The sequence below is a fragment of the Notechis scutatus genome, chromosome 3, assembly GCF_049901735.1.
Source record: "Notechis scutatus isolate UNSWTSFEM ecotype Mainland chromosome 3, rNotScu1.2, whole genome shotgun sequence".
In the NCBI taxonomy this organism is placed as follows: domain Eukaryota; kingdom Metazoa; phylum Chordata; class Lepidosauria; order Squamata; family Elapidae; genus Notechis; species Notechis scutatus.
Window position 1 is genome coordinate 41,444,237 of NC_142011.1, and position 22,274 is coordinate 41,466,510.

Sequence of the window (22,274 nt, forward strand, 5' to 3'; positions counted from 1 at the left end):
TTACAGTAATTAAATGTGAACAATTGGATAAAAGACACTTTTATTCTGGTTTATATTTTCATAGATATATGCTGCATGTTTTATTCATGGCTACAGAATAATAGTTTGTTTACAGAAGAGCAATATCTGCCACCACTCTTGCTTTATTTTAGCATCCAACTTCACTAAGAATTTTTTGGAGGAATTGATGCCATGTAAATCTATATGAGTACCCATTATGCAGAGAATTAAAGTCACATAGGGATTAAGTTTCCATCTCTTAACAAATGTAAATGAAAGATGGGATTAATACAAGAATATACTATCGAAGTAAGGAGAGTAGATTAATGATGGGAAAAAACAAAGGTAGATAATCAGCCTTTTGGGAAAGAAAATTTAGTGGTAGAGGTTTAATTAACATATTGAGAAAGTGACATAGAAAATGAAAAATGGGATGAACCATTTTATTTTAATTCATAGCTCTGGATGGACAGACTATTGCCCGAGGAAGTCAATTACAGACCCTAACAAAAAGAGACTTTTCTCTGAAAATTTCCTGCCCAATTTAATCAATCCATAACCAGGCAGATTAAAATCCCATTTCAGCTCTTCCTGCTATGGAAAGGATTTTAATCTCTTTTCCAATGTAAGTCAGTGGAAAGATTAACTGATGACTGATAAATGACTAGCTCTTAGGTTTAAAATGGCATTCAAGCAAAGGGCTAGATAATTACAATCTATGTTTTCTGTCATTAGATTTGGTTAGCTGCCTGGCTTATGAAAAATCTAGATACAATAAAATCTAATGAATAAAAGCTTCAGTGTTTGTTTTTGAAAAATATATTAATACCTGTCAACAGGCCAGTATTTTTATGAATATGCAACACTAGAGTTTTTTAATGGAATATGTAAAAATTAGAGCCAGTTTGTTTGTAGTGGTTAAAGCACCCAGCTAGAAATAAGACTATGACCTGTAGTACTGCCTTCTGCACAAGGTGAGCTGGTAACCTTGGGCCAGTCAGTGACTCATAGCCCTAGGAAGAAGACAGTGGCAAATCACTTCTAAAAAACCTTGCCAAGAATACTTATAGAGCAGGGGTATCAAACTCATGGCCCATGGGCAGGATGCATCATGTACTTTCCCTGCCCCCACCTGGTTTAGCGAAGTGGGGAAAAGTCCTGATACATCATGTAATGCCATTGTGATGACGTGAGTTTGATACCCCTGCTGTAGAGTCTTGTCCAGGCAGTTGCCAGGAGTCAAGACTGACTTAGAGGAACAAACAAACAAACAAATGAAAATTGCATGATATTATTCCAAAGAAAGGTAAACAAATTTGTTTTTAAAAGGGTTGTCATGAAAAACACTCCATATCTCCTCAAAACCTCTCTTGTTACTTGGAACGGATGCTTAAATTACCAGTGAAGAGGAATCTTAATATTTGCAATTCTAGAGATAAATGTGTCAACCCTGAAGTTGGCTGAACTGAAGCCTTTTTTTTTTCAGTGCTTCGGTGCTGACACATACTGGAGCTGAGGGATAGGGAGGGGGAATAGAGATAGCTGAGGTTCTGTAGCCAAAACAAAATGCTTTCTTTTGGGAACCAAATACTTTCCCACAGGTGTTCAGAAGGAGGAGACTGAGGTCATCCGGCAACTGGACTGTATGTTGATTGAACCATGTGACCGAGGATTTAGTGGAAGTGACAAACTTTCACTTTTAATTAGGTGAAAACTGGGAACTTTTAGAGTTGGTTTTCACCAGATCTGTGCCAATATGATATTTCCACTAAAGCTACTCCTTGAAGACTTCACCGGCCATCAAGTTTTGCTTGATATGGGATTATTACTTGGAACCTTGAAAAAATGTTCCCCAATAATTCAAACCCTTTGAGAAGCTGTCTCAGTGGGGAAACAAGAAATATGCATTTTTTTGTGTGTTGTTGCATAGTAAAAGAATCAGTTAAAACCACTACAGGTTGATTTCTAAGGCCAAAAATAGTCTCACTAGACTCCCAAGGCCAAATATGTTATTGTGGTGACAGGAAATTAGAATCATAGAAACACAGTGGCAAGAGTTGCCTGGAATATAAGCAGTCAAGCGTCTTTTCCAACCATTTTATAAAAAGCATCTCATGAAGTAAGCTGTAACTCATCAAAGCTTACACGTTTTATTGAAAAAAGATGATACTCCTGGGTATTTTTTGCCACCCTGCACTAACCTGGCTCTTTTGCTACAATGTCAAGAATATAAATCTAATTAGAATTTTCCGTCTATTGTTATATTTTAACCGGATGGACCCAACAGCTTTTGAAGCTTTTGCAGAAAATAAAATTTAGCATATTCTACTCTAGGATACATTCTACATGTTCTACATCTATTGTATCTCTCACAAGCCTGTCCTGAATGTCTGTTATACTATGAAAAGACTTCATTTAAACGTGTTTTTGAAACTTTAGTTGGTCTGCTGAGCTTTTAAATAAAATACAGAATTGGGCAGAATTATTAACCCACTGAATGTAGCCTAGCAATTGAGTGGGATTGTTAATATTCACTGTCAATTTAGTATAAAGTTCAGGAACACTGAAAACTCAAAGGAAAACTGAACATCTGCTGGCCTTTATTTTGTCCCAGGAGTTATCAAGTTGTGCATATTAAACCAAATGTGGCTTTTCTTCTGTTTCTCTTTTCTTTCGTCCTTCTTGGAAAAATAATATTTTTAATCCAAAATAATTTATATTTATATATAAATTTACATATGTACCATCTTCACTTCTGCTGAAAGGAACCATGTAATCAATGTTTTTGAATCTATGCTTAATAGGCTTGCCATCGCCCTCACCCCTTCCTTTAAATGCATTAAATATGCATTCCTGCAAATATTTCAGAATGAGGCTTTGATACAATCTGAAATCTTAATGCTTATTTTTCTGGCCGTGAACATCTGCCTTAAAGTTATAACCCAATGGCACCACTAATTTCAGGGTTGTTGTTTGTTTGTTTTTTAAGCTGGCATAGGTTTTTACTGTGTCCAATCAAAATGAGAAGGGTCTAAATAATCTGACTGGCAGAACATTTTAATTTAGATTTAGTTACATTTGTCTGTGTTCATCTAAAGCTGGATTTGTTTGGAGTTTTTTTGAAATTGACAATTTTACTTAATCCAGATTTGTGTCTCTACAAATCTAGTTACTATATTTTGAATGAAGTGATTCATTATGGGCTGCTTTAGGTTATTACAGAATTCAAAGGAAATAGGATTAAGCCTACTGCTAATTAAAAATAAGATTGTTACAACCTATACAGAATTTTTATCAAGATTGTTTAAAAATGTGTACACTGAAATTCTAAATTGTTCTTAACTGTTTCAATTAATTTAGTGGGAAGATCCAGTCAAAGGAGCAGGATGATTAAAACTGATCAAAAATCCAAATCTTTTGCTTATTAAGACACTTTTATTTAAATTCAAAAATTCTACAAAATCTGGCTTCTTGTATTCAAAGTTCTTACTTTCATGTATTTCTGGGAGTGTCATCATAAATGTAGAGTAACTATTGATTCTTATATTGAATCTATAACATGATGGGCAGGGATCATACATCTGTGAACATTTAGATGGGTGTCAATGGAGACAGATGGTTTATAGTTGTCTATGTCTATCTGAAGGAGTTGATGCCTTTATACAAGATTGAAGGTTTACGATAAGTGGTAGTGGCATAGCTATGAGACAATTGATCATTGTTTAAGAAAGGAAGTTTCAGTTCAAACTGGAAGCGTCTTCATTTTTTTTAATATAGCCCTCATTCTTCTTTCTAAGCTTTTGCTCTGAACAAAGAATGTGCCCAAGCATAGCAATAATAAGACCTATATTATTTTCTTCTACATTAACAGAGAGATGGAATCAAGATGGTGTGAAGTGTTAGTACCATTTTATAATGCCTTGATAAAATTACACTTGGAATATTGCATCCAGTTTTGGTTGTTGTGATATAACAAGATGTTGAGACTCTATAAAGAGTGCAGAGAACAGAAGCAAACATTATTAGGGATTGGAGGCTAAAACATATGAAGAACATTTGCAGGAATTGGGTATGTTTAGTTTAATGAAAAGGATTAAGGGTGACATGATAGCAGTGTACCAATATCTAAGGGAATAGAAGAAGAAGCAGTAACCTATTTTCCACAGCACCTGAAGGCAGACAAGAAGCAATGGATAGAAAGTAATCAAGGAGAGAACAAATCTAGAAATAAGGAAGAAATTCCTGATAGTTAGAACAATTAATCAGTGGAACAATTTGCTTCCAAAAATTGTGGGTACTAAATAAAGATTTTTAACAAGAGGTTGGATAACCATTTGTCTGAAATGGTATAGGGTTTCCTGCTTGAGCAGGGAATTGTATAAAAAGTCCTCAAAGGACTCTTCCAACTCTTTTTCTGTTATTCTTATGACTCAATCTGATGCGCAACAGATACTGTAATGTAGGAGTCACATGGAAGATACCTGCTTAGATTATTTAAGGCTTTGACTGGTCAGCTGAATTTCTTTCTTCCCTTTAAAAACCTTCTGTTTGATGAGACTGGATTGTTTTCCAGTTCCAAGTTTGACAAAGTAGAAAAACAAGTTCCTGTTTGGACTCCTCATGAAACTGAATAGCTAAATCTGATAAGTCAACAAAATTGCTGTTTTATTTTATTCTAAACTTCAGTTGAACATTCCTGACTTCTTGTTGCTGAATTCTTTACTAAATCTATTGAATTGAGAATTGGAATTGAGTCAATCACTTTATCTTTATTTTATGTTCATATCTACTTTGAAAAATGTCCTACCAATATATCATACTGCTAGATGTAATATTTATTAACTTTTAAGTGAATAAAAAACAATCATTCTGGAACGATGGCCTGAATTTTCATGTGTTTTAGCTAAGGCTAATAACTATAAATCAAATGGGTGATAGAAATTATCTATCCCACAAAACAAGTGTGGCCCTAAGGCAGGGGTGTCAAACTCACGGCCCATGGGCCAGATGCATCATGTGCTGGACAAGCCCATGCCAAGTTTAGCAAAGGAGAAAAAAGTTGCAATACATCATGTGATGAAACGAGTTTGGCACTATCTGCCCTAAGATCTTCATTGCAGACTTGGATATGCAGGTATCCTTCAAGGTAACTGAGACAGAAATAATTGGTATTACTTCCTGCTGCCCAAAAGTATTCCAATGCTGTCTTTTTCTTCCTTCTCAAGATATTTCCAAATGCAAATGCATAATGGGACACTGGCACACTGAATATTTCTCACTTCCTTCATTGCTTTATTGGTTACCATTTTACTGATTGGGACACACTTAGATACTATACTTTAGCAGAGGTTAAGAATAAAGAAATAATGTGGCCTTGCTGTTTAGCCATACATCTCTAGTCAGTTAACATTGCTGTGGGGTTCAAGAGATAACAAAATAAATCTTAAAAAAATATAAAAGGGAATAAAAGGAAAATTATCCCTATTTTTCACTTTCAGCTCCCTTCAGAGCATATTTCTTAGCAAACCAAATCAAACCAAAGTAAAAAAGGCCAGAAGTTATAATTTGATTGACAGATTCTAGGACTTTGAAAGTCTTCATGAAGATTTTATTAGCTACTATAACAGAGATTATGACATATGTCTTTTTGATTGTTTCACTACTTTTTATGCATAAGTACTAATTGCATCTCACAGTTCTGCACGATACTTGGATTCAGGGTGTATTGTCATATGCTATATGTGTAGTTAATTAACATAGCACAGCTGCATTTCTAACCATCTGCTTTGTAAATTGGACTATGAACACACTATTAGGCAAAAGTTTACATATGAAAACAATTGCCTTCAGAACATAAAGGTTCAGTGGTGTTAGTTCAAGTACCTCAGTATGGCTTTGTACTAGAGACCCTGTGTGGTTGTAACCATTGCTGTGAACCAGCTATAGAGGGGTTAAGCAACTATGCCTTTATCTATTAACACACTACTTCATCAAGTGTCAGATATCAACGTTTAAAACTAGGACAATTCTGTAATAGAATGTGCATCTTGAAAAGTAGTGTGGGGTGGAGGAAGGATGTTTTTGGCAACAGAGCTTTCCCCAAGAGTGGCCCAGATTAGGATTTGCACAGTCCTGAACTAGATAGGGAAGGTAGGAAGAAATTTGTGGTAACCATATTGGAGAATTTCTCGAGATATATCTACTAGGTTAGAAGGTTATAGTTTTAGTTTGGCCACATTTGTCTGTTACGTGCAAGCAAATAAAGAATTGGATTTTATTGGATCTTCTGTGTCATCTTTGGATTGGATTGGGCCTAACAAATTTCTATTTATTTCCAATTCCTGACAACTCTACCATGTATATTTATTTAGCTGCAACACTGTGCAGACCTACCTGGGTATATGTCATCTTGGTCATAATAGGACTCATATCTGATTAAACTGGGGAGGGTTGCAGTTTGAGCATCGTGGATGTATAAAAATAACCATAGCTTCCCTTTTTTGTTTAGCTGTCAACTGATAGAAATAAATAGGCAAATAAACAATATGTGGACACTTGGCAATATACTGTGTATGAATAGAACTCCCTTTCCTCCAATAACTATTCTCTGAAATACAGTATTCCTTAGAAGGTCTATACCATTTTAGTTGCATGTCTTTCATTTGGATTCCCACACAAAATATGTTCAATTCAGTGGTCTGACCTCTTTCAACTCTTTAGTTCTGTTTCTCTATGCCAGAAGATGACTAATGTACCCTTTATATTATTAATTAATACTAATAAACTCTGCATGAATGTATTTAATAAGTTCCTCAAACAGAAAAAAACTTTATAGGTATTCGATATCTGACTCTGAAGAATAGCCAATCCGTTCATATATTTGTATTTCAGAATTCCATTTTTAGTAAAGGGTCACAAGAGTGGAGGAGAGATGGGGAGATGTTCTAAATAAGCATTTCTAGGTGACAACATGACTCCAACATGTAAATGAAGTAGAAATAGCATCTCTATATTGCTTGTATATATTCATGTAATAAACTTCTTTGCCTGGCCTGAGGAATGTGGCCAGCCAGAGTGCCAGCTTGGTGCCAAATATTTTTCCTAGTAATGAGTCTAAGATAATAACTATCTCAATGAAATACTCTCCCCTTCCAAAAGAAAAAGAGGGGGAAAAAAACCTTGTAATGTCCATAACCATGACATTTGTTTAGAAAAATCTCTTCAGTCTATTTACAAAAGGGCATTAAAGTACTCTGTGTAAACGCATATGACCATGAGGTATATTTTTTTAAGCATTTGTTATTTCACAAATGCTATATTGTTCTCTATAAGAACAATAAAGTTGCATATTTAATTATACAAAGTAACTAAATTTTGAATTAAACTGAACCTTATTATCCTGACCTTTACCTGCATTCTGGAAATCCTTTATCTGCTAAGAAATTCTTTGCATGGAATAGCCCAGGATATAATGTGGAAGGCTTTGTGAAACTCCAAACACAATCAAACACATTTATTTATTTGTTTGTTTAATTGTTTAATTAATTTTTAGAGCACCGATCTCCCTTGTTAAGTGACTCTGGCTGGCTCACAAGTTATAAAACAAGTAAAAAACATAAAGCAAATAGAAAAATAATTAAAATATTAAAACTACAGATTAAGATTTAATTGAACTTTTTTGAAGCAAGAAAAAAATCTCTCTCTTTTCTTTGATATTACCATACAACATTTCCATTATACTATATATATCTGTCCTCGCCTCTCCCTTTTAGATTTTGATAATACTAACAAAAATTGAGATAAATAACAGATAGCTAATGACTGAAGTACATCCTTAAGATTTTGATCTTAAGGATTTTGCATGGGATCAATATAAAACTTATAATTACCCAGCTGCAAAATGGGAACTATAACTACATGGTCTAAGCCCCATGCCTTTTTTACATAGATGTATGTGTTCACTCATGGATATTCCTCATTCCCTATTCAGATCTATAATCATTCTACATTCATTGGAACAGACATTATACGTTTAACTCAAACTCTCTTGGTCTTAAAAATATTATTTAATAATATGATTATTAAAAATTAGGCACTACAGCTATATTGCAGTAGTGTTCCCATCTGAAGCTGGATATCAGTATGAGTCTTGATAATGTATGAACATTTTTTTTGTTTTGAACTGGAATTGTTCTTTTTGTTTGATGTTGAGCTTATTCTATCTTTTGTTTGATGTTTGTTATTAATCACGCAGAATTGCAATATTTGATCCACATATATCCTTTAAACAAACAAACAAATTGCACAGGTCATAATGAATAGTGCACAGTGCATTTACCTATGTTTAAGAAAATGCTCAGGATGAAGATAAGGAAGTGGTCTTGCAATCACATTAGCTAGCGATATTAGTTTAATGTGTTGGGTAGATGTGGTTTCATATACTATATTAAAGCATTTTTCTTTATCACAGTTTATTGAAAATGTTAATATCATCTGGATTCACACAATACACTGAGCCTTAAGCTATGGCCTTTAAGCTATATTTAACATTAATTATAATTAACATTCCTAAAACTTACAAAATTACTTTTAGATCTTGCTTGGTCAATCTTTAAAAGGTAGGAAAAAGAAAGGTGGGGTAACTACAAAAGGTCATTTTTACATTGATCCCAGGTGAAAATTCTTAGATAGGTTTTGAAGCAAAATATATTTCACTCCACAACCATCTTTTGCTTTACTCTGTTTTTATTGCTATTGTCATAATTTAAAGGGATGTGGGAGAGTAAATTATAATGGAAATACTGAATGGTAATGTCAAAGGAAAGAGAAAAAGCAAAAAAAGCAAGCCTCTTTAAAAAGAAAGTATGCTTTATTGATGCTTCTAGATGCTCTTGCTTTAAAACAATTCTACATTCCAACCCACTGTAACTGCCTGTTTTTGGGAAAGCAATTTTAACATAATTCTTCAGAAGCTCCTTCCCTGAAGAACCACATCTTATATTCATAGCTGTTTCAGTCATTTATTTACTTGCCCTTTACTTCTGAGCCTATTCTATGTAACTGCTAACATTGGAATAAGCAGATCTGTCAAATCTGATTTTATTCAGTTTCTGTTGAGGTATTCCCCATTAGGAGAATGAGTGCACTCAGGGAAACGTAGTGAGAGTGGTGAGGAATAACACGCAACCAGCATACAGATACACTGAATAGTAAAATGTAGGTTTTACTTCCTGTAAATGGGTAAACAAAGTCCAACAAACAGTCCAAATCATGCATGGTTAAAGCAGATAATATTCAATACAATCAGTCCAGGGATAATCCAGAAACGAAGTCCAGTATCATAAACAAAGTTCAGTAAACGGAGTTTGCTAACAGTTTGCAAGACTCACAGCAATCCAAGCAGAACGATGATTAGGCAAAAGGTAATAGGGAAAATGCAAGAAGAGCAAACCAGGTTTCTGGCTTTATCTTATGGCCATCGGAGAAACCTCAGCCAATCACAATTACAGCATTCTCTTAAAGATACAACAGTATTAAATAACTATCCTGGTTTATATATTGCCAACCCAACTGTTAGGTGACTATCATTCCTAATAGTTTCCAACCTAAAATTCCTTTTCCTCTTTCCATATCAGTTTACAATTTTGGGGGGGGGAAATCCTTAAGATGGTATGTATTCATTCCTGATTACTTTTACCTGAAAAAATATATCTATAATCTAATACGCATATTTGCAAGCTATTTCCATCATATACTGTATGAGCTCATTTTTAATTCCCATAAAATACATGTTTGTTTGCATTTCTGGAAACAAGAACTGAATAAATATCAGTAGATTATTGCACTGCACTTTTGATGTTGGTTTAGGAACTTTAAAAAGCAAACCTATTACATATGTCCCCAGTCCTACAGCCCAGAAGAGAAGGCCAAGAGATTGTAAGATGCTCCTCTTTCTTTCGTTATCATTACTGGCTTGACTGTCACTGGATAGTGGCTGTTGTAAGTATCTGGAGGAGCTCCAGAATGCTCTAGAATTAGATGTAAGTCTCTGTCTAAAATGCCAATTTGGATAATAAGCAATGAATGAACAGCAGCTCTGGTTCAGTTGTAAGCATATTTGTTAACAGTCAACTCCTATGTCATCGGTGGGGCTTACTCCGAAAGCATTGTGCATAGGATTGTAGACAAAGTTTAGATTTATATAAAGGAATGATGCCTGAATGTAGTCTTGTCATCACATATTACCCTGTTACTATGCCTTTTCAAACTTCATTTAGAAAAGAATTCAATTAACTCACCAACATTTAGAATTGGTGCAGAGAAATTGTTCGATACTTTTTTTTAACTAATTCCTAGTTTCATAAAGAAAAAAGTGTGCGTGTGTGTTTCAAAAGAAAAGAATTTTGAATTATAGCTAAAGAAGTGATGATGCCTCTTTAGTATCAGTGCCTGTGATTCTAGTGACAATCAGATACATACAAATAACATCTCTTTCATTGTACAATCTTTTATATGGCACATCTCAGCCTTGGGGTTTGTTTGTTTGCTTTAATTCCAAGGGAAGACACCATGAGGAAATGTTTTTATTGGGTTTTACAATACGAAGCGACTCTAGGTACCCTGCCCCTCCTTCTGATATTTTATAGGCCAATTCTGTGCAAGTTTAATCACAAAAAGTAAATCTTGTTCTATCTAGTGGGAGTTATCTCCAAATACTTTAGCGGAGGACTGAACTCTTAATACTTGACATTTCAAAAACGAACATTTTAACATTGCTTTAAATACATTCCCTCAAAAGGAGATTGTGACTTTGCAGGGACCAAAAAAATTGAACTATTTTTGGAATATAATTATAGCTGAAGTGGGCTGTGGTAGAAGTGATCTTACATTTTTACTGAGGTAGCAGTAACCTAAACTGGAAAACTGCAAACTTTATTGGCTACATAAACAAGTAAAACAATTTTAGCTCCAACAAAGTTCTGTTTATTAGTTGATAACTTCAATTGGAAGAGAGAAAAGCTTCCAATTTACAAAAACCCATTTTCAGGATGTTGGTGTTATGTTCATTGAACTTAAGACAGGACATCAGGGTGTGCAGAGTATATCAGGCAGATGCAGCAGTTCACCCTTTCTATTGGAGACCGAGGGTGGAGGAGAGCCTTTTAGAGGACTCAGTCTAAACCATGAATTTGTTAAGGAATCTGTTACAAATAACAGAGATGATGATAACAATAACCAGGCTATGAATGCATGTTTCTTTTCTCCAGTGGAGCAAAAAGGAGCTCAAAGGAAAAATTTTCATAATAAAAGGAATGCATTAAAAGGAATACATATCGACCCTCTCCTGATCAATATTTCTGAGATAGAAATATTCTGAGAAACAATATTTCTGTGTTGTTTCTGGGAAAAACTTTTATTTAGGATCATGAATATTATAATTTACAAGTTAAAATCTTGTTTTTAACTGTATTTGCCTACTGTAGATTCTGTTAGCTGAACCAAATCACAAATAAGATCCCAATGTCCAATAGCATGTACAGTAGCCAAGAAGCAATGAATTGCTCAGCAGAAAGTGTAGAGAAATAAAATTAATTCCTTCAAAAAACCATGTACGTATCAAATAATAAACCACGACTACAAACTGCTCTAAAGGGCTGAGACCATGCATTGAAAAGCATTCAGATACATACTCTCTTTCCATCAGGTATCTGCCAGTCACTAGAACTTATCTGCAAATTAAAGATACACACTTTATGCCAAAAGAATTTCAGCAACAGACACCAGTATATTTTTTTGACATAAAGGAAAGCAGTTTCAATAAAGTATATGTATACTATGTTAAATGCTTTCAATTGCTGTCAAACAATAACAGCTTATTGAATAATAGCTTTCTAGAGCAGGGGTGTCAAACTCAAGGTGCACGGGGTGAATCTGCCCCATGGGGCCGGCCTGGAAATATCAAAAGACCATCCCGCGATGCCTCTGATGACTAAAACTGGCTGTGTGGGGGGCCACATCTAATTTTCACTCTCCATGACCTCCTGGAGCACTCTACCAGCTGAAAACAGGCCCCAAAACAGGACCAAAATGGCTCAAAAAAGGGCCTAAAAAGGGCCTTAAAATGGCCAGCAGAGTGCAGCAGGAGGCCATGAAGGGTGAAAATGAGCCACGGGGGGGGGGGGGGCTGTACACAGACCCCCTGCACCCTATTTTGGCCAGTAGGGTATGCAGGAGGCATCCGTCTTGCTGTGTCCCCCCACCAGCCCACAAACTATAATGCTGATCTGGCCCTCGAAGAAATCCAGTTTGACACCCCTATTCTAGAGCAATGAACTTAATGAAGAAGGTTACTTGCCATTTTTAAATGAAGTCCACCAAAGTTAGAGAGGTAGAGACTAACATGTGAGCTACATTCAAATCTCTCTTTAGATTTCACTCATGTGGTTTATTTACACTATGGGTGTCTAGGTAATTTACATTCATTCTTATTGTTTTGTTTTTAGTGCTTTAAGGTTTCTAATACAAATTATATCAAAATGTATATTTTAAAACACCACACAAAATGATGCTTTGTGTACTGTGACTTAATCAGGGCACAGTTATAGAAAAATATTTCTTCATGGGTGATTGGTCTCAAAATATTTCAGAAAGCAGGAAATGAGAGATGCATAGAGCTTATTTATTGCTTTGGGTAAAGTTCACTAGGAATATTTTGAGTCTGTCAGATATTCTTACTGATAATAGCTATTTTTTAAAGTACCAGAAACTACTGTCTTAATGATAATAAACTATAAGATTACTAGGAAATTCCTACATTTCTAAAATGTGTAATTTGTAAATGGTATACTAAGAGAAGGTATAACAACCAACCTTATAATTGACAATGAAGTTACCGAAAAATACTTCTGCCACTTACAGCATGATCAATCACCTAGAGTAAATGAACCAACAATCAAAAAATACACAGCAAATTACCATGCAATAGAATGGCTATGAAGGCCTTTGAAGATATATTCAGATGCTGTGATGTATCTGCACCTACAAAGATCAGAGTAGTGCAGTTAATGGTATCCCTATGAAAGTGAAAGTTGGACTTTGAAGGAGCAGATTAGGAAGAGTACAGTATTGATACTTTTGAAGTATAGTGGTGGAGAACACTCATGAGAATACCATAAGCAGCCAAGAAAATAAACAAGTTGATCATCGAACAAATGAAACCACAGTTCTCATTTGAGATACAAATGATCAGGCTGAAACATTATGTGAAAGCTCCAAAGGTAGGAAAAGTTACAGAGAATGACTAGCAGCAAAGTGAATGGACTCGTTTATAGTACCAATAGATGCACCCTTGGAAGACATGAAAGGCCAGATTAGGGACAAATCATCATGGAGAATATCAATTATGATTTCTAAGAGTTGTCAACAAGTTAATTCAATGTTATCTATCTATCTATCTATCTATCTATCTATCTATCTATCTATCTATCTATCTATATCTGTCTGCCTGTCTATCTATCTACCTATTATTTATCCACCTCAATCATGTGATGATTGTATTTGTATGTGGATAGAGTTTAAAATATAATTTATCTCCAGAGGTTTTTTTGTACAAAGCAGAATAAAACAATCAATTTGTAAAGCAATAGTTTGACCATTATTTTTAGGATAGCACTGTTCCACACCTACCTGGTTCCTGGATCTTGATATTATCTCTGCTCCACAATTAATCACAGCACAATTAATGCATCATTGTTGTAATTTCAAGGACCAAACAAGATCCTTGAGATGACACTAGAATTTAAAGCAAGGAGTCAGACACTGGTTGAAACATATCTTACTTTAACCATGGTTTGTGAATAAATCCTAGAGAACTTACTCATGGATAACATTAACTAATAAATTATGGCTTACAGGCTACAATGGCCAAAGCGTAATGTGCAAACTCAGACAATATATTTTGGTTTCACATTTTATATTTAAAAAATCAAATATATCCATCAGACCTGTACATCACATGACCTTTAATTTCACACCTCTGTGCAATAGATTTAGCAGTTTATTCTTGGCTTGTATAAAATAATCATTTATTGCTTAATACTTATCCATTTAATGATCCAAGGAGCACAATTTCATAAAACCCAGTTTATTACTCAAGAAGGATTATATAGAGTTAAATTATATAGCTAATTTATTTTTAAATAATAAAATATAGCATGAATCAGCTAATCCAAAAATCAGACTTCAAAAAATAAAGGAAATAACTTCAAAACCTATTACCACTTATTAAATCTACATCATGGTTGGCTTACTACTTAAAAAGAAAACAGTTTCTTTTTTCATTGCAGAAATCTGATTTCCCTAGTAACACAGCATGCATGTGCCAGATTAGAAAATAAGCCCTTTTAGGAGAGAGCCAAAACCAAAATCTTCTCTTTGGTTTAGGTCACAAGACTCTAAAACTCCCTCAATTAAGCAGATTGGAAATTAATAATATTGTATAATTGATGAAACCAGTTTAGCTTTAAAAAAAAATAATTATCATCTCAATGGTGCATCAAAATAGCAATTATGGCCCACTGCACAGCAAAGGAACAGGAAAGAGACCAATCTCTGAGACTCAAGTCAGAATTTGTGCTTAAGCTTTAATCCTTTTACAGTGATCCAGGGTATTATGCACATTCTTTACTCACTCTCTCTGATAGTTAATGTTTTTGTATTTGAAATGTTCACCCAGCTCTGAATTTTTCTCTTCACACAAAAGCTGCTTATCAGCATCAAAAGGAATTAACTGAATAAATATGATCATAAGAAGAAAAATAAGTGTGTGTGTGTTTCTTTTTCAAAATAAGTTTCCTTGTTTAACATAGTTATTTTCAAAGCTTGTTTTAACTCAGGAATTATTGTTGGTGAAAACAGGAGGAGGAAGAATTATTAAATATGTTTGCCACTTTGAATATTTTATAAAAGTAATAAAGGGAATTTTTTTTTAAAAAAAATAGTTGATAGACTGTGACATTGGAAACCTATCAAAGAGAAATTAAAATTAAATCAAGAGAGCAATTAAATAGCAGAAGGATACAGTTGTCAGTGGTTTTCCTATTTACAGTTATCTGAAAAAATTTAAAAAAAAAGACTAATGGGTTAGAACAAAAAAAAGACAGAATTTGAAAAACAATTGATATATATAAAAAAACATTTATTGAAATTTGAAACAGAGGAAGAACATGTTAAAAATGTATGAAAAGTAGGGTGTGAATTTTTGATATAATATTGCGATTAATCAATGGGAAAATATGTGGTTACAATGTGTTATAATTTTAAAGACAATGTTTATAAAATAACATATTGTTCTTACATGATGCCAAAAAAAATTCTAGAATATATAAAGGCACTTCAAATGTATATTGGAAATATAAAGAACATAAAGAGACATTTTAGCATGCTTGGTGGTAATGCAAAAAAATCTTTTAAAAATAGAGATATTTTTAAATTTTCATTAAAAAAATCACTTGCTTTTACTCTTGACTTTTTTAAAAAAATTCACAATTCAGTTATACAAAATGTCTTCTTACAAAACCATCCTTACTTCCGTACTTTTATTAAAGAGAGAGAACTCTTTTCTGATATCCGTTCTATTTTTTCTGAAATTGCTCTAAATCTTAAACAGAATTCTTTTACTTTCAGTTCCAATAATGCAAAATTGTCTAAATCATTTTCCATCTCTCTTTAATTTCTGTCTTGTCTGTAATTTGTTTTAAGTCTGTAGCAATTGGCATACAGTGTACTTCAATTTTCTTAACTTTTGGGCATTCAAAATGTAGATTGCAGCAAAGATTTGAAGTGTACTTTATCCCTTTTCTGCCATGACATTAGTCATGGACACATTTGCCACTATAGCAGCCCGCCAGAAGTAGCCAGGTATGTATAGCTGGTAATAAGTGGTTTTTAACTATCTTTTTTCAGACTGACATGTATTGTACAAATAGAGCATGCCCGTACTTCTTTTCCAATCTTTCTTGCTGATTTGACATGGTTAGAAAATGGCAAGCAGGTCATATTGGACTCTGGAGTGTTCAAGAACAATATACTTTTCTGATGAATGGTGTAATGGCCTGGATTTTGAGTGACCTGTTAGAGAGAAAGAACATTTGAAATGGCATTAAATAAATGCTAAGGGCATTTCTTAGGTTGAAAGCAAATGGAAAACTACACCATTCAAAGGTTGTTGCAAAAATAAGTGGTTGCATGGTTGCTTTATTTTTATATAGCTACAGAAATCAAGCAATCACTAGTTGGAACTTTATATCTTTGCAATCCTAATATGGTATGTATAATTTGGAAGCCATTCAGGAAGATGCCTCCCTAATTCACTGAGCTATGAGGAGGATCATAGCTTGCAAGATTGAAGTCAGTCTCACCAAGCAGACCAGACCAGGAAATCAACTTCTCGGGAAAGTTAAAACTAATTTATTGAGATTGGATATAAGAATAGACTCTATCAAGTCTCACAGTTTAAAGGTGCTATATATGCTTTTCCTTCTTAATTCTGTGAATTATGGAAGCATCTACCTGAGCTGCTGCAAAATGCTAACTTATAGTTCTGGTTTTAAAAAGTGCTTCAGCCCCCTCTGCCTAGGTAACGATCCCTGCATTATCTCCACCAAAGAAATCTTTGTATAAAGGCACAAGGAAGCCCCCTGGTCTCCTGGGAGATGGTCTTCAGGGACAGTTACACTATGATCAAAGCTAATAGCCATCAATCCCTATTACTTTCAAAAATTGGCCCAATTTTTTTTAAGCCAACCAAGCAGGTATCTGGCACCATATCTTTTGGTAGCAAATTCCAAAATTTAATTATGCATTGTATAAAAAAAATCTTTTGTCTGTGCTGATTCTTCCAGTTTTCTTTCTTGTCTTGTCTCCTACAATTCAACCTCTGCTTCTAATATTTTTAGAAAGGAAAAACAGTTTTGTCTTGCTTACTTTATCCACATTATGCATAATTCCATACATATGAATCATGTCCCCTTCATTTATCTTCTTTCTAGACTAAAAAGCCCCAAATGTCACAATCTTTCCTAATAAGGAAGCTCATCTGCCCACTTGTTTAACTTGTAGGATATATGTTTTGACATATATCATTCATTATATTAATGTATTGTTTGTACTGTTTTATTCCAATTACGATTATGACCAGACTTTCATGAATTTGTCTTGGCCATCACTATGCCAGCTTGTTTTCTAAATTATCTATGAGCAGTCCCCTTTATGAATTCTAGCACTATAATAGCTTAATTCTCCTTTTCAAAATCTTTTCAAAATTATGCATCAATCTTTCAAGTTTGCTATATAGAACACAACTCATGAGACACATTTAGCTAAAGTAGCATTTTTATTGATGTTGTGCATAAAGACAACCAACATTTCTACTCATTTTTTATTTTTATTTACTTGTTTATTTAACACATTTATATGACTACATATCTAATTAACTGAACTCAGGGTCATCAACAGAAAATTAAAAGACACAAGGACTTCCGGTTTGAAGGGCTTCGGCGACAGACAGAAATCCGAGATCGTGCGCGGTTTCTGTCTGGGCTCGCCGCTGGAGTGCCCCGAGACAGCTGGTTTTGGGGCTAAGCCACCCCATAGAGGTGGTGAAGAGGGGGCAGACCACCAGCAGGGTCGAGGAGAGCCGCATCTCTCCTCCTCAGCTGGCCATGACTTCCTTTCCCGAAGGCGGTTGCAGCGGTGGTCAGAAATGGCCACCACAAAGGAGAACTTGACCGGAAAAGAATGTGCAGGAGTAAGATAAGAAGTGAAAGTTTTGGCTGACCGGGTTAAATTGCCACCACAAAGGAGAACTTGACCGGAAAAGAATGTGCAGGAGTAAGATAAGAGTGAAAGTTTTGGCTGACCGGGTTAAATTGTAAAAGCAACAACCAAGGTACCCTGGAATTTAAATTTACAAAAAATAACATCGCTCCCAAAGAAGAGTCGGAAGCAGCGAAGGAAAGTGAAAAGGGAAAGGTTTGGCTTTTTTTTCTTCTCTCTCCTTCCCTATACTGACAACTAAGAGACTTAAATAAGAAATCGGAAAAATCCGCTTTGACATCAATAGGCAATTAAGCTGAAGATAAAACAAAATGCCAAAGGGATAATAAAGATTTCTGGACATTAAAATTTTTCTTTTTTATAAGCAGGAAGGGAGAGAAAAAGAATAAGGGCAGGATCTGGAAGAGGGAGGAGACTGCCTGGAATTAAAAAGAATCTACAGTAAAACTAAAACAAGACTTCTAAAAGATACATTTTAACTGAAACTTTGTAACTAAATAGTAACCCCAGGAAGAGAAAGTGAAAAAAAAAAGAGCAAAAAAGAAACAGCTTGCATGTATTTGGATTCTTTGATGATTTTTGGACTCTTGAAAAATAATTTGAAAAATAAGTATAATACTGGAAAGCAATAGAAAAGGGGAATACAGAAGAGAGAAATGGAGATAGACAAGGGGGTAAAAAGGGGAGAGAGAAGAAGAGAGGAAACAAGGGAAGGAAAAGAAGTTACAAAGGACCGAAGCAAGATATAGAGAAGCAGGACCTATTTAGAGATAATGGGTGAAAATCTAACTGAAAAAGGGATTCTATAAAGGTACATAAGATTGTATTGTTATATCAGTAATAGAAATAACTTTAGAAAATTGGAAACAATGTATGATTAAAATGAGGGATAAAATAGTTAGTGTAACTTAGTGAAATGTTTGTGAATAAAATAAGTGAAATAAAATAAATGAGAAAATTGAATTAGGAAGGAACGGGAACATTTTAATTAATTAATGTTTTATAAAATATAAGTGAAGGGGGGGATTAACTATGGAAAACTTATAACTGTTCCCATAGAAGTATGATATTTAGTGAAATTTGAAACTTCAAATTTCACTACTAGGCCGAATTGCTACTATTAAAATGAACGTTCTCCCTAAATTCTTGTACCTATTCCAAACGATCCCAATTAAATTACATAAAAAGTTTTTTGAAGAACTCAATAGAACAACCCTGAAATTTATTTGGCAAGGGAAAAAACCCAGAATAAATGTAAAAGCAATGCAGGATATGAAGAGCAGGGGAGGGTTAGCATTTCCAAACTGGGAGTTATACCATATGGCCACCTCATTAGTTTGGTTGAAGGATTGGGTGAATTTAACCAATAAAAGAATACTATTTCTAGAAGGCCATGATTTACAAAGGGGGTGGCACGCTTTTCTATGGGACGTAGGGAAAACCAGTCAAAAATATTTCCATAGACATTTAATTAGAGACGCACTATTAACAATTTGGAGGAAAATAAGGAAAAAACATTATACAAAAGTACCAGTATGGATTTCAACAATGGAGGCAATGATTCACCCAAACAATTTGGAGCTTACCAAAATGATTAAATACAAAGACTTATTAGACCCACAAGGAAATTTGAAACCGAGGCTGGATCTTCAGGAGCAAGGACATAAAATTGATCAATGGGTTTACCTTCAGATTCAAAGCAGATATAAACAAGACAAAAAAGAATTCGGAATTAATAACAAACTGCAACAGTTAGATAAAATTTTATTAGGATCAAATAAAAAAAACATAACAAAATTTTATAACTACTTATTAGAAACAGAACTAGAAGAAGAAATTGTAAAAGGAAATATGATTGCTTGGAGTAAGAACGTAGGGCGCAGCATCACATTAGCGGAATGGGAGAAAGTTTGGGGCAGAAACAATAAGATTACCAAATCGGCAGCATACAAGGAAAATCTTTATAAAATGTTTTATAGATGGCATCTCCCCCCTTCGAGGTTAGCGAAGATGCACCCCAACATGAGTCCACATTGCTGGAAGTGTAGGAAAAAAGAAGGAACCTTTTTCCATATGTGGTGGTCTTGTGCAGAAACCCAAAAGTATTGGAAGAAAATTAAAACTTGGTTGGAAGAAATCACCAAAGAGCAGATCGAATACAAACCAGAGTCCTTCCTACTAGGGATTTTTGATAAGCAAATTTCCAAAAAACCAAATACATAACAATACACATTTTAACAGCGGCCAGATTAGCCTTCGCTCAACACTGGAAACAACATCAAATTCCATCAGAAGAAATGATTATTGAAAAAATCTCAAAATGCGCAGAAATGGATAAATTGACTTTGGCGCTAAAAAACAAAGACACTACACTATACTACGATAGCTGGAATTGTTGGTATAATTGGATTGACCAAAGATAAATTATATATCATAAGGCATAAAAGAAAAGTATCAATACATAATAACGAGGTAGCGATATAAGTTAAAAACAGGTGTGGTTATATGACACAAGTTAAGGTGATGAAAACAAAAGAAGATCTTGCAAACTGTTAAAATAAGAATACTTTTTATCCTGTAACCTCTTTCTTTCTTTTCCCAAATTCTTTCCCTCTCTTCCTCTTCTCTCTTCTTTCTTTTTTTTTTCTCTTTCTTTTGCTTATTTGTGTATGTATTGTGACTGGTTTTAACTGTAAAAATTAATAAACTATATTTATAAAAAAAAAGAAGAAGAAGAAGTATGATATTTAATTGAAAAGTAATGTTAAAGATGTTAAGACTTTAATGAATATTAATATTAATGATAGAATTGAATTGGAATGGAATGTTATTTTAATTATATATGTGTGTGTGTGTGTGTGTGTGTGTGTGTGTGTTTTCTTAAGTTTTCATGGGTACTTACATGTATGGTATTCAGCTTTGTTCGGGTATTTTCCCACGTCATTGTAGTTGTGCTTTTAAAGTTGTAGCAACGTTTCAGCAGAATCTCATCTGCCATCATCAGGCTTCTGTATTGTGTTCTTCTGTGAGTCAGACTATCACAGCTGTTTCAGTTTTAAATTTGGGGCAGCCTACTGCTGTGCCAGAATGGTTCTGTGTGTGTGTGTGTGTGTGTGTATGTGTGTGTGTGTGTAAATGGACGGCTATCATTAGTTAGGAAGCTGGGTTTCATCTGGGTGCCTGGTTGGGGTGTGTTTGAGCTGGAGGTATCAGGGGATCTGTTTGTGCCCAGGTGTTTGCCTGGCTTGTGGTGTGGAGATTTTTTTTTTTTTTCTCCACACCACAAGCCAGGCAAACACCTGGGCACAAACAGATCCCCCCTGATACCTCCAGCTCAAACACACCCCAACCAGGCACCCAGATGAAACCCAGCTTCCTAACTAATGATAGCCGTCCATTTACCCAAAGCCAAGCTGCACTAAAGACCTCCATTAAAGTAACACAATGCCGCCAGCCAATCAAGATACAAAAAGAGCCAAAAACAGACAGAAGATATCAGAGACACCCATCAAGCAGAGCACAGCAAACTCCGAGACCAATAAACACAGACCAAGACTCCCAACCAATCAGGATGAAGAAAAAACCATTCTGGCACAGCAATAGGCTGCCCCAAATTTAAATCTGAAACCACTGTAAAAGTCTGACCCACAGACGGACACAATACAGAAGCCTGATGATGGCAGATGAGATTCTGCTGAAACGTTGCTACAACTTTAAAAGAACTACAATGACGTGGGAAAATACCCGAACCAAGCCGAACACCATACATGTAATATGAAAACTTAAGAAACATATATATATATATATATATATATATATATATATATATATATATATATATATATATATATATATATATATATATATTTATTTATTTTAGGGAAAAGATATAAAGGCATCTTACTCCAATCAGTAACTACAGGAGAAATTTTGTTTAATAAGAAAAGATAATAGGTAATTGAAACAGGACAGACAAAAAATATAAATACAATGATTTGAACTGAGATGAGATAATTAAAATAAAATTGAGAAAATTAAAAGAGGGGAGAAGCTATGCAGAAAATGTAAAATAGTAATAAGATATGGAATAGAATATAAAAATGAGCATGAACCTGAATTTGTGTCTGTACGAAGAAATGTAACCCGGGATTACGCTACTTTCAAAAAAGATGTTTTATTTGTATTTTTTTTTCTCTTTGTGAAAACTCAAATAAAATTTACAAAAAAAAGAAAAGAAAATTAAAAGACACAATACACAATCAAAATCAAATAAAAAAGCAAAGTACAACCCTTGTAAAAATCTCCTGAACTGACCAGGAGGTAGATCTGTATGTCTCACCTTGAAGAAGAAACTTTATTGATAGTTATAAGAGAAGAAGCCTTGTGGGAGGAAGCATATAAAGTCTATAGTTGCTGTTGGCACTATTTTTAATTATTGA

The 22,274-nt window shown here is 34.4% G+C and overlaps 1 protein-coding gene and 1 long non-coding RNA gene across 2 annotated transcripts in view; one reads left to right on the plus strand and one right to left on the minus strand.

Moving 5' to 3' along the window:
* The window catches only part of KCND3 (potassium voltage-gated channel subfamily D member 3), a 321,194-nt gene that overhangs the window by 144,761 nt on the left and 154,159 nt on the right, over positions 1–22,274 (plus strand). The window lies entirely within an intron of this gene.
* LOC148131157 (uncharacterized) overlaps positions 11,287–22,274 on the minus strand; it is a 38,329-nt gene continuing 27,341 nt past the window's right edge. Inside the window, exons 2-4 of the long non-coding RNA XR_015748503.1 lie at positions 13,687–13,791; positions 12,871–12,931; positions 11,287–11,729 (exon numbers count right to left, since the gene is read on the minus strand). This is a non-coding gene — a long non-coding RNA (uncharacterized LOC148131157). The remainder of the gene's footprint in view (positions 11,730–12,870; positions 12,932–13,686; positions 13,792–22,274) is intronic.